The sequence below is a fragment of the Coregonus lavaretus genome, assembly GCF_964263955.1.
Source record: "Coregonus lavaretus genome assembly, chromosome: 24".
Taxonomy (NCBI): domain Eukaryota; kingdom Metazoa; phylum Chordata; class Actinopteri; order Salmoniformes; family Salmonidae; genus Coregonus; species Coregonus lavaretus.
This window is the reverse complement of record NC_140011.1, coordinates 13,704,302-13,714,244: the sequence shown is the minus strand read 5'-3', so window position 1 is coordinate 13,714,244 and position 9,943 is coordinate 13,704,302.

Genomic DNA, 9,943 nt, shown 5'->3' with positions numbered 1-9,943 from the left:
AAGGCTGGAGATCAGTCTGTCATGCTGATTGAGTTAGAATAACAGACTGGAAGCTTTAAAAGGAGGGTGGTGCTTGAAATCATTGTTCTTCCTCTGTTAACCATGGTTACCTGCAAGGAAACACGTGCCGTCATCATTGCTTTGCACAAAAAGGGCTTCACAGGCAAGGATATTGCTGCTAGTAAGATTGCACCTAAATCAACTATTTATCGGATCATCAAGAACTTAAAGGAGAGAGGTTCAATTGTTGTGAAGCAGGCGTCAGGGCGCCCAAGAAAGTCCAGCAAGTGCTAGGACCGTCTCCTAAAGTTGATTCAGCTGCGGGATCGGGGCACCACCAGTGCAGAGCTTGCTCAGGAATGGCAGCAGGCAGGTGTGAGTGCATCTGCATGCACAGTGAGGCAAAGACTTTTGGAGGATGGCCTGGTGTCAAGAAGGGCAGCAAAGAAGCCACTTCTCTCCAGGAAAAACATCAGGGACAGACTGATATTCTGCAAAAGGCACAGGGATTGGACTGCTGAGGACTGGGGTAAAGTCATTTTCTCTGATGAATCCCCTTTCCGATTGTTTGGGGCATCCGAAAAACACCTTGTCCGGAGAAGACAAGGTGAGCGCTACCATCAGTCCTGTGTCATGCCAACAGTAAAGCATCCTGAGACCATTCATTTGTGGGGTTGCTTCTCAGCCAAGGGAGTGGGCTCACTCGCAATTTTGCCTAAGAACACAGCCATGAATAAAGAATGGTAACAACCATCCAAGAACAGTTTGGTGACGAACAATGCCTTTTCCAGCATGATGGAGCACCTTGCCATAAGGCAAAAGTGATAACTAAGTGGATCGGGGAATAAAATATCGAAATTTTGGGTCCATGGCCAGGAAACTCCCCAGACCTTAATCCCATTAAGAACTTGTGGTCAATCCTCAAGAGGCGGGTGGACAAACAAAATGGGCTGCCATCAGTCAGGATGTGGCCCAGAAGTTAATTGACACCATGCCAGGGCGAATTGCAGAGGTCTTGAAAAAGAAGGGTCAACACTGCAAATATTGACTCTTTGCATAAACTTAATGCAATTGTCAATAAAAGCCTTTGACACTTATGGAATACTTGTAATTATACTTCAGTATACCATAGTAACATCTGACAAAAATATATCATAACACTGAAGCAGCGAACTTTGTGAAGACCAATACTTGTGTCATTCTCAAAACTTTTCACCACGACTGTATATGGTAAATGTCAAGATAGAAAACTGACACATTGAGCCTACCCTATAGCACTAAGGGTTTGAACTGTGTTTGAACACAATCATCATTTGTCAGAGATGTTCAGACAGTGTGTACCTCATCATGCAAGTTGTAGAAAGCAGTTACTTCACTATGCTTTGTGTTGAGTCTTCAAGGGAGGTTGTCAACAACCTTCATTGCTGTGACTGTTGACGAGTGTTTTGATTTCACCATGTGCCAAGAGCTCTTAAAATGAAGGTTAAAGCTAAGCACAAGCACACATTTCAAGAGAGAGGTGGCACAAAAGATAAGATGAGATAAGGGGTTGGGTACCAGGGGGAGGATAGTTGACAACGATAAATTAGAGACTGTATGGGGGTGGGGGGGAGACATTACCACCAAAGAAGTCAGTGTCACAACGGTGTCATTTACATACATAGGATGTGGTTTTGTGCTATAACCAGTGTAACATGTCATGCTAATGTCCCATCCTATGATTTAATGGCTCATAGTCCACCAATATGTCATGCAGATGAGCCATTGTTTACTTTACTGACCACGCTGGGTATTCATTCAGTCGTTCTGGTGGGTAGTTCACACTAGGTAGAAATCAATGCTGTATATAGGCATGCAAGGTGCTGAAAAGGCAAACATAGCTAACTATTTTGGTTGATTACCAACAAAATAATGATTGAATCTCAAAGCATAACAGAAAATGCATTCAGCATTTCGTACTTCTCTTTCAGTGGTAGGGTTTGCACAACCACAACTTTTCCCATGAAACCAGACTGTCTCCAGCAGTATCTGTACCGAATGATATAGCTAGATGCATTTTTTGGGGTGGTCCTGGGCCGAAAATGCTCTCGACAATATATTTTACAAACGAAACACACTATCATGTCAACAATCTGAATATCTAACTTTAGCTAGCTAACGTTAGCTAGTTGAAATAAAGGCATTGGACATTGTGTGGGGTTTATGCTGTTTTGCTATCGTTAGATTCCTTTGAGTACTAAACAGTCAGAATACAGAAGATGTTAGCTAGTTTGCTATGTAGCCGTGTTAGCTAGCTTGAACATTGAACACACTAAGGTTAGCAGCTAACGTAGCTAGCAGGCTAAAAACTCAACCCAACATGTTAACAGCTCATGAGAATGGTGGCCATTTCGGCATCGCTCTTCCACCTTTAAAAATTAATTCCAATGTTTATCCGGTTTCTGGATTGGTCATGAGCAGTCTTTTTCTCTTCTGGGGTCGAGTTGATTCAGGTTCAAGAACTGAGAATGATGCTTGTTGGCTTCATCTGCTCTGTTTGTTTCTGGCGGCTGTAACGTTATGTTGCAAGTGACTCTCACTTCCTCTCCAGCTCCGGGACAGCAGGGTCATTCGGTGGGCAGGATTAGCGTAAAGACACATATTGCCCCGAAGGCCAGCCCAAAGCGGCTCAGGGCTCGACCCACTTGTTTTCGTTCAAAGTGAAAACATTACACAAGAAGTGGGGCGGCATAGGGTCAACCACGACCTGCAGATTCCTGATTTAATGATCTGATCTGAACCACTGCTGTGATACTCTACACATCAGAGACACCAGCTCCTCTGGCCCTGTGTGTGTGTGTGTGTGTGTGTGTATGCGCGCTCGGGTGCGTGCATATGTGTGGATATGTGTGAACAGTCAGAACAGTCCGCTCTCAAGGAACACTATTAACTACAATCTAGATCAGTACACCCAGCCCCCAGTCTTGTGTGTGTGTGCTTTTGTGTGCGTGGTTGTGTGTGTCCGGGGATGGAGCTATCATATCTCTAATCTTTGCCTGGGGCTCTGTCACTGCCCTGAGACTCTCTCTCCCTCTTTCCCTCCATTATCCATCTCTCTCTTCATCTTTCTCTCCACTATCTCTCTCTCTCGCTTTGGGGGAAGAGGGAGAGGAGGTTGATATAAATTAGATTTGGCTTGGGATTACAGACATTCGGGCATGTCACGACTTCCGCAGAGGCTGCCTCCTTGTTCGGGCAGGTTTCAGCGTTCTTCGTCACCGGCTTACTAGCAACTGTCGATCCCATTCTCATCACTCCACTTGTCATGTCTTGTCTTGTCAATCACACACACCTGGTGCTCATTCCCCTAATTAGTATGTGTATAAGTGTTCCCTCTGTTCCCCTTGTCTTTGTGAGTGATTGTTAATTGTGAGAGCGAGTAGCTCAGTTGAGCTTGTATTTGCCAAGGTGGAATATTTTTCCCTTGTTATAGTTTCGTTTTGACGCTGGGTGCGTTTTCTTTATGTAAACGAAATAAACTCTGGACTTCTGTGTTTTACCTCCTGCGCCTGACTCCTTCATTCACACCTCGTCACAGAATCACTCACCCGCTGAATGGAGTCAGCAGGAGAAGACCGCATGCCTGGAGTTGTGGCAAGGGTCCAGGAGCATTCCTCGATGCCGGCCAGCTTGGGGGAAGCGATGGATCGGGTTCTTCAGGTAGTAGAACGCCTGGAGAGGAGAGGACCGATCTATCGAGACCAGCTGGTCAACCGGATCCAGCCACCTACACCCCAGCCCCTGGAGGGATCCAGATATCCCGACCACCGGCGTTTGATGGGACGGCAGCGCGATGTAAGGGATTTCTGCTCCAACTTGATCTGTATTTCTCCAGCATCCGTCCTCGTATCCTGCCTTTGTGGGAGAGCCCTGGAATGGGCCAATGCGGTGTGGAACGAGGGAGGTGCCGCGTTGGAGGACTACGGGGAGTTTGCTCGCCTCTTTCGGGCCCTTTTAGATCACCTGCCTGAGGGTCGAGAGGCGGGCGAACGACTGGTCCATCTGAGGCAGGGGACGAGGATCGCACAGGACTATGCGCTGGAGTTCCGGACGCTGGCAGCGGGGTCCGGGTGGAACGAGCGGGCCCTGATCTACCATTTCCAGTGCCACCTAAGGGAGGACGTCCGACAGGAGCTAGCCTGCCGTGATGCCATGCTAACGTTCTCCCAACTGGTGGACATGGCCATCCGGCTAGACAATCTGCTAGCAGCCAGAGAAAGTCCTGGTAGGGGTCTGCCCGTTCCCACTCCGGACGACTCTGACCCCGAGCAGATGGAGCTGGGGGGTGCGGCCGGTCGAGAGAGTGCAGGAGGTCAGCAACAGTGCCACTCTGGTGGCACGAAGGGACAATCCACCTCACGTCGCAGTCAACGTTCTTTTGGATCTGGATGCGGTAGGCAGGGTATTCATGCATCACCCCAGGTAACGAACACTCAAACTTTTTCAGAGCCCTTTGCGGAGCACTGTACCTTATCTATCTTCTTTCCCGATCACCTGGTAGTTTCCCAGTGAAAGGCGCTAGTCGATTCAGGCGCAGCTGGGAACTTTATGGACAGGGCAATTGCACGCTGTCAAGGCATTTCATTGGTTCCCCTATCCATTCCACTCCCCATCAGAGCACTTGATAGTCGACCATCAGGGTCCGGGTTGGATAAGGAGGTTACTGTACCAGTCACCATGATTACACAGGAGACGCATGTTGAGCAGATCACGTTTTTGATTATTGAGTCTCCTGCTTATCCTGTAGTGTTAGGTATTCCGTGGTTAGCCCTTCACAACCCCAATTTTACATGGCCGCAGAAGGTTCTTACGGGGTGATCACGTGAGTGTCCGGGTAGGTATCTAGGTGTTTCCGTTGGTGCGACCACGGTGGAAAGTCCAGACGGTACTCCCACCGTGCGCATTCCCCCCGAATACCATGATCTGGCGCTCACGTTTTCCAGGACGCAAGCGACTAAATTACCACCTCATTGGGAGGGGGATTGCGTGATGAACCTTCGGGTAGACGCTGTACCTCCCAGGAGTCATGTGTATCCCCTGACGCAGGCTGAAATGGAGGCTATGGAGGCTAACATACGTCACCGAGTCCCTGCGCCAGGGGTATATACGTCCCTCCACTTCACCTGCTTCCTCGAGTTTCTTCTTTGTGAAGAAGAAGGTTGGCGGTTTACGCCCGTGCATTGATAATCGACCATTGAATAAGGTGACGGTACGATTTAATTATCCTCTTCCCCTCATTCCTTCAGTGATTGAGTCAATGCATGGGGCCTTTTTTTCACCAGATTAGACCTCAGGAGTGCCTACAACCTGGTGCGTATTTGGGAAGGGGATGAGTGGAAAACAGCATTCAGCACAACCTCGGGGCATTATGAATACCTGGTGATGCCCTACGGTTTGATGAAAAAAAAAAAAAGATATTGTAAAGTGGTTATCCCACTGGTTATAGGGTGAATGCACCTATTTGTAAGTCGCTCTGGATAAGAGCGTCTGCTAAATGACGTAAATGTAAATGTAATGAATGCTCCATCCGTTTTACAGTCCTTTGTGAACAAGGTGTTTTAGGACATGCTTGGTCGCGGTGTGGTGGTCTACATCGATGACATCCTGGTGTATTCCTCTACGCACGCCGAGCATGTGTCCCTGGTTCGCAAGGTACTGGTCCCACTGCTGGAAAATTATCTTTATGCCAAGGCAGAGAAGTGTGAGTTTTTCCAGCAGTCAATCTCCTTCCTCGGATACCGCATTACTACCACATGTGTGGAGAAGGAGGGAGATCGCATTTCAGCCGTGCGTAATTGGCCGACTCCAACCACAGTGAAGGAGGTGCAGCGCTTCCTTGGCTTTGCCAATTACTATCAGAGATTTATTCGGGGCTTTGGCAAGGTCGCAGCTCCCATTACTTCCTTGTTGAAGGGTGGGCCGTCCCGGCTCCGCTGGTCTGCTGAGGCTAATTTGGCCTTCAGTAGATTGCGGGGTCTGTTCACCTCCGCCCCGGTACTGGCTCACCCCGATCCATCACTACCGTTCGTAGTGGAGGTGGATGCGTCTGAGGTAGGGATAGGCGCTGTCTTATCCCAACGCTCGGGCACGCCACCCAAGCTCCGCCCCTGTGCCTTCTTTTCGAAGAAGCTCGGCGGAGCAGAACTACGGCGTTGGTGATCAGGAGCTGCTGGCTGTTGTCCGAGCTTTGACGGTGTGGAGGCATTGGCTCGAAGGGGCGAAACATCCTTTCCTCATCTGGACAGACCACCGTAACCTGGAGTACTTTCGGGCAGCGAGGAGGCTGAATCCTCGCCAGGCCAGGCAGGCCCTCTTCTTCACCTGGTTTGATTTCACACTCTCATACATTCCGGGTACGAAGAATGTGAAGGCAGACACACTGTCTCGGCTATATGACACAGAGGAGAGGCCCAGAGACAACACCCCCATACTCCCGGCCTCATGCATAGTGGTTCCGGTAGTATGGGTGATGGACGCGGATTTAGCGCAGGCATTACGCACAGATCCATCTCCACCACAGTGTCCAGCTGGGCTACAGTACATGCCTGCGCTTATCTGTGATCGTCTGATCTACTGGGCACACACGTCAGCCTCCTCAGGTCATCCAGGTATCGGTCGTACAATGCGCTGCCTGACCGAGAAGTACTGGTGGCCTACCTTGGCTAAGGACGTGAGGGTGTATGTTTCCTCCTGCTCAGTGTGCGCCCAGAGTAAGGCACCTAGGCACCTCCCAGCGGGTAAGCTACAACCTTTACCAGTTCCACAACGACCATGGTCTCACCTTAGTATTGATTTTCTTACTGATCTTCCCCTCTCCCAAGGTAACACTATCCTGGTCGTTGTGGATCGCTTTTTGAAATCCTGCCGCCTCCTTCCTCTGCCCGGTATCCCCATGGCCCTACAAACTGCAGAGGCTCTGTTTACTTACGTATTCCGGCACTACGGGGTCCCAGAGGATATAGTGACCGACCGAGGTCCCCAGTTCACGTCTAGAGTCTGGAGAGTGTTCATGGAACGTCTGGGGGTCTCAGTCAGCCTGACCTCTGGATTTCACCCCGAGAGTAATGGGCAGGTGGAAAGGGTGAATCAAGATGTGGGTAGGTTCCTGCGGACCTACTGTCAGGACCAGCCGGGGGAGTGGTCGGTGTTCCTGCCATGGGCAGAATACGCTCAGAACTCTCTCCGCCACTCCTCCACTAACCGAACACCCTTCCAATGTGTTTTGGGTTACCAACCGGTCCTGGCACCATGGCACCAGAGCCAGACCGAGGCTCCTGCAGTGGATGACTGGTTTCGGCGCGGAGAGGAGACTTGGGACGCTGCCCACGTTCGCCTCCAGTGCGCCGTGCGTCGTCAGAAGGTGAACGCTGACCTCCACCGCAGGGAGGCCCCGGTTTTCGTAATGGGGGATCGGGTCTGGCTCTCGACCCGAAATCTACCTCTCCGCCTGCCGTGCCGGAAGCTGAGCCCGCGGTTTGTGGGGCCGTTTAAAGTCCTGAGGAGGATAAACAAGGTTACATACAGGTTGTTACTCCCTCCTGATTACCGTATTAACCCCTCGTTTCATGTGTCTCTCTTCAGGCCGGTGGTAGCTGGTCCACTCCAGGAGTCTGAGGTGCAGTAGGTTCCTCCACCTCCTCTGGACATCGAGGGGGCCCCGGCATACTCGGTCTGTTCCATACTGGATTCGAGGCGTCGGGTGTGGGGGGCCTTCAGTATCTCGTGGAGTGGGAGGGGTACGGTCCGGAGGAACGGTGCTGGGTCCCAAGGAGGGACATCCTCTCCCTCCCTGTTGAGGGATTTCCACCATCGCCATCCGACTCGCCCTGCTCCTGGTCCTCCTGGCCGTCCCCAAGGCCGGTGTAAGCGCACTGCTGGAGCCGGGCGTCAAGGGGTGGTACTGTCACGACTTCCGCCGAGGCTGTCTCCCCTCCTTGTTCGGGCAGGTTTCGGCGTTCGTCGTCACCGGCTTACTAGCTTCTGCCGATCCCATTTTCATCACTGCACTTGTCATGTCTTGTCAATCACACACACCTGGTACTCATTCCCCTACATTTGTATGTGTATAAGTGTTCCCGCTGTTCCCCTTGTCTTTGTGAGTGATTGTTTATTGTGAGAGCGAGTAGCTCGGTTGAGCTACTCTTCCATTTGTATTTGCCAAGGTGGAATATTTTTCCCTTGTTATAGTTTCGTTTTGACGCTGGGTGCGTTTTATATATGTGAACGAAAAAAACTCTGGACTTCGGTGTTTTACCTCCTGTGCCTGACTCCTTCATTCACACCTCGTCACAGGGCATGCATGTATGCACACAAACACACATACAAGCACACACACACACACAAACACAAACACACTACACAAACTACAAATTGTATTATTTCTCCTAGAGGCACATTTTTCTGTTCCTCCAACCCAGAGAGTAATTATGTATAAATGTATCCGGAAGTTAAACAGTAAAGACATGTTGAACCTCTTGCAACCGGATACCATATTCTCTGGGTGTGTGCGTGTGTCTTTATGGCAGCCTATACAGTGCATTCAGAAAGTATTCAGACCCCTTGAATTTTTCCGCATTTTGTTACGTTACAGCCTTATTCTAAAATGGATGAAAAGAAAACATCATCATCAATTTACACACAATACCCCATAATGACAAAGCCAAAAAAGATTTTTAGATTTTTTTGTAAATGTATTAAAAATTTAAAAATTAGAATATCACAGTGTTCAGACCCTTTACTCAGTACTTTCTTGAAGCACCTTTGGCAGCGATTACAGCCTCAAGTCTTCTTGGGTATGACGCTACAAGCTTGGCACACCTGTATTTGGGGAGTTTCTCCCATTCTTCTCTGCGGATCCTCTCAAGCTCTGTCAGGTTGGATGGGGAGTGTTGCTGCATAGCTATTTCCAGGTCTCTCCAGAGATGTTAGATCGGGTTGAAGTCCAGGCTCTGGCTGGGCCACTCAAGGACATTCAGAGACTTGTCCCGAAGCCACTCCTGCTTTGTCTTGGCTGTGTGCTTAGAGTCGTTGCCCTAGTCGGAGGTCCTGAGTGCTCTGGAGCAGGTTTTCATCAAGGATCTCTCTGTACTTTGCTCCGTTTATCTTTCCCTCAATCCTGACTAGTCTCTCAGTCACTGCCACTGAAAAACATCCCCACAGAATGATGCTGCCACCACCATGCTTTACCGTAGGGATGGTGCCAGGTTTCCTCCAGACGTGATGCTTGGCATTCAGGCCAAAGAGTTCAATCTTGGTTTCATCAGACCAGAGAATCTTGTTTCTCATGGTCTGAGAGTCCTTTAAATGCCTTATGGCAAACTCCAAGCGGGCTGTCATGTGCCTTTTACTGAGGAGTGGCTTCCATCTGGCCACTCTACCATAAAGGCCTGATTGGTGGAGTGCTGCAGAGATGGTTGTCCTTCTGGAAGGTTCTCCCATCTCCACAGAAGAACTCTGAAGCTCTGTCAGAGTGACCATCGGGTTCTTCGTCACCTCCCTGACAAAGGCCCTTCACCCCCGATTGCTAATTTAGGCCGGGTGGCCAGCTTTAAGAATGATGGAGGCCACTGTATTCTTGGGGACCTTCAATGCTGCAGAATTTTTTTGGGACCCTTCCCCAGATCTGTGCCTCAACCCATTCCTGTCTTGGAGCTCCATGGACAATTCCTTCGACTTCAGTGCTTGGTATTCGCTCTGACATGCACTGTCAACTGTGGGACCTTATATAGACAGGTGTGTGCCTTTCCAAATCATGTCCAATCAATTGAATTTACCACAGGTGGACTCCAATCAAGTTGTAGAAACATCTCATGGATGATCAATGGAAACAGGATGCACCAGAACTCTATTTCGAGTCTCATAATAAAGGGTCTGAATATAATTTTTTATTGTTTTATTTTTTTTA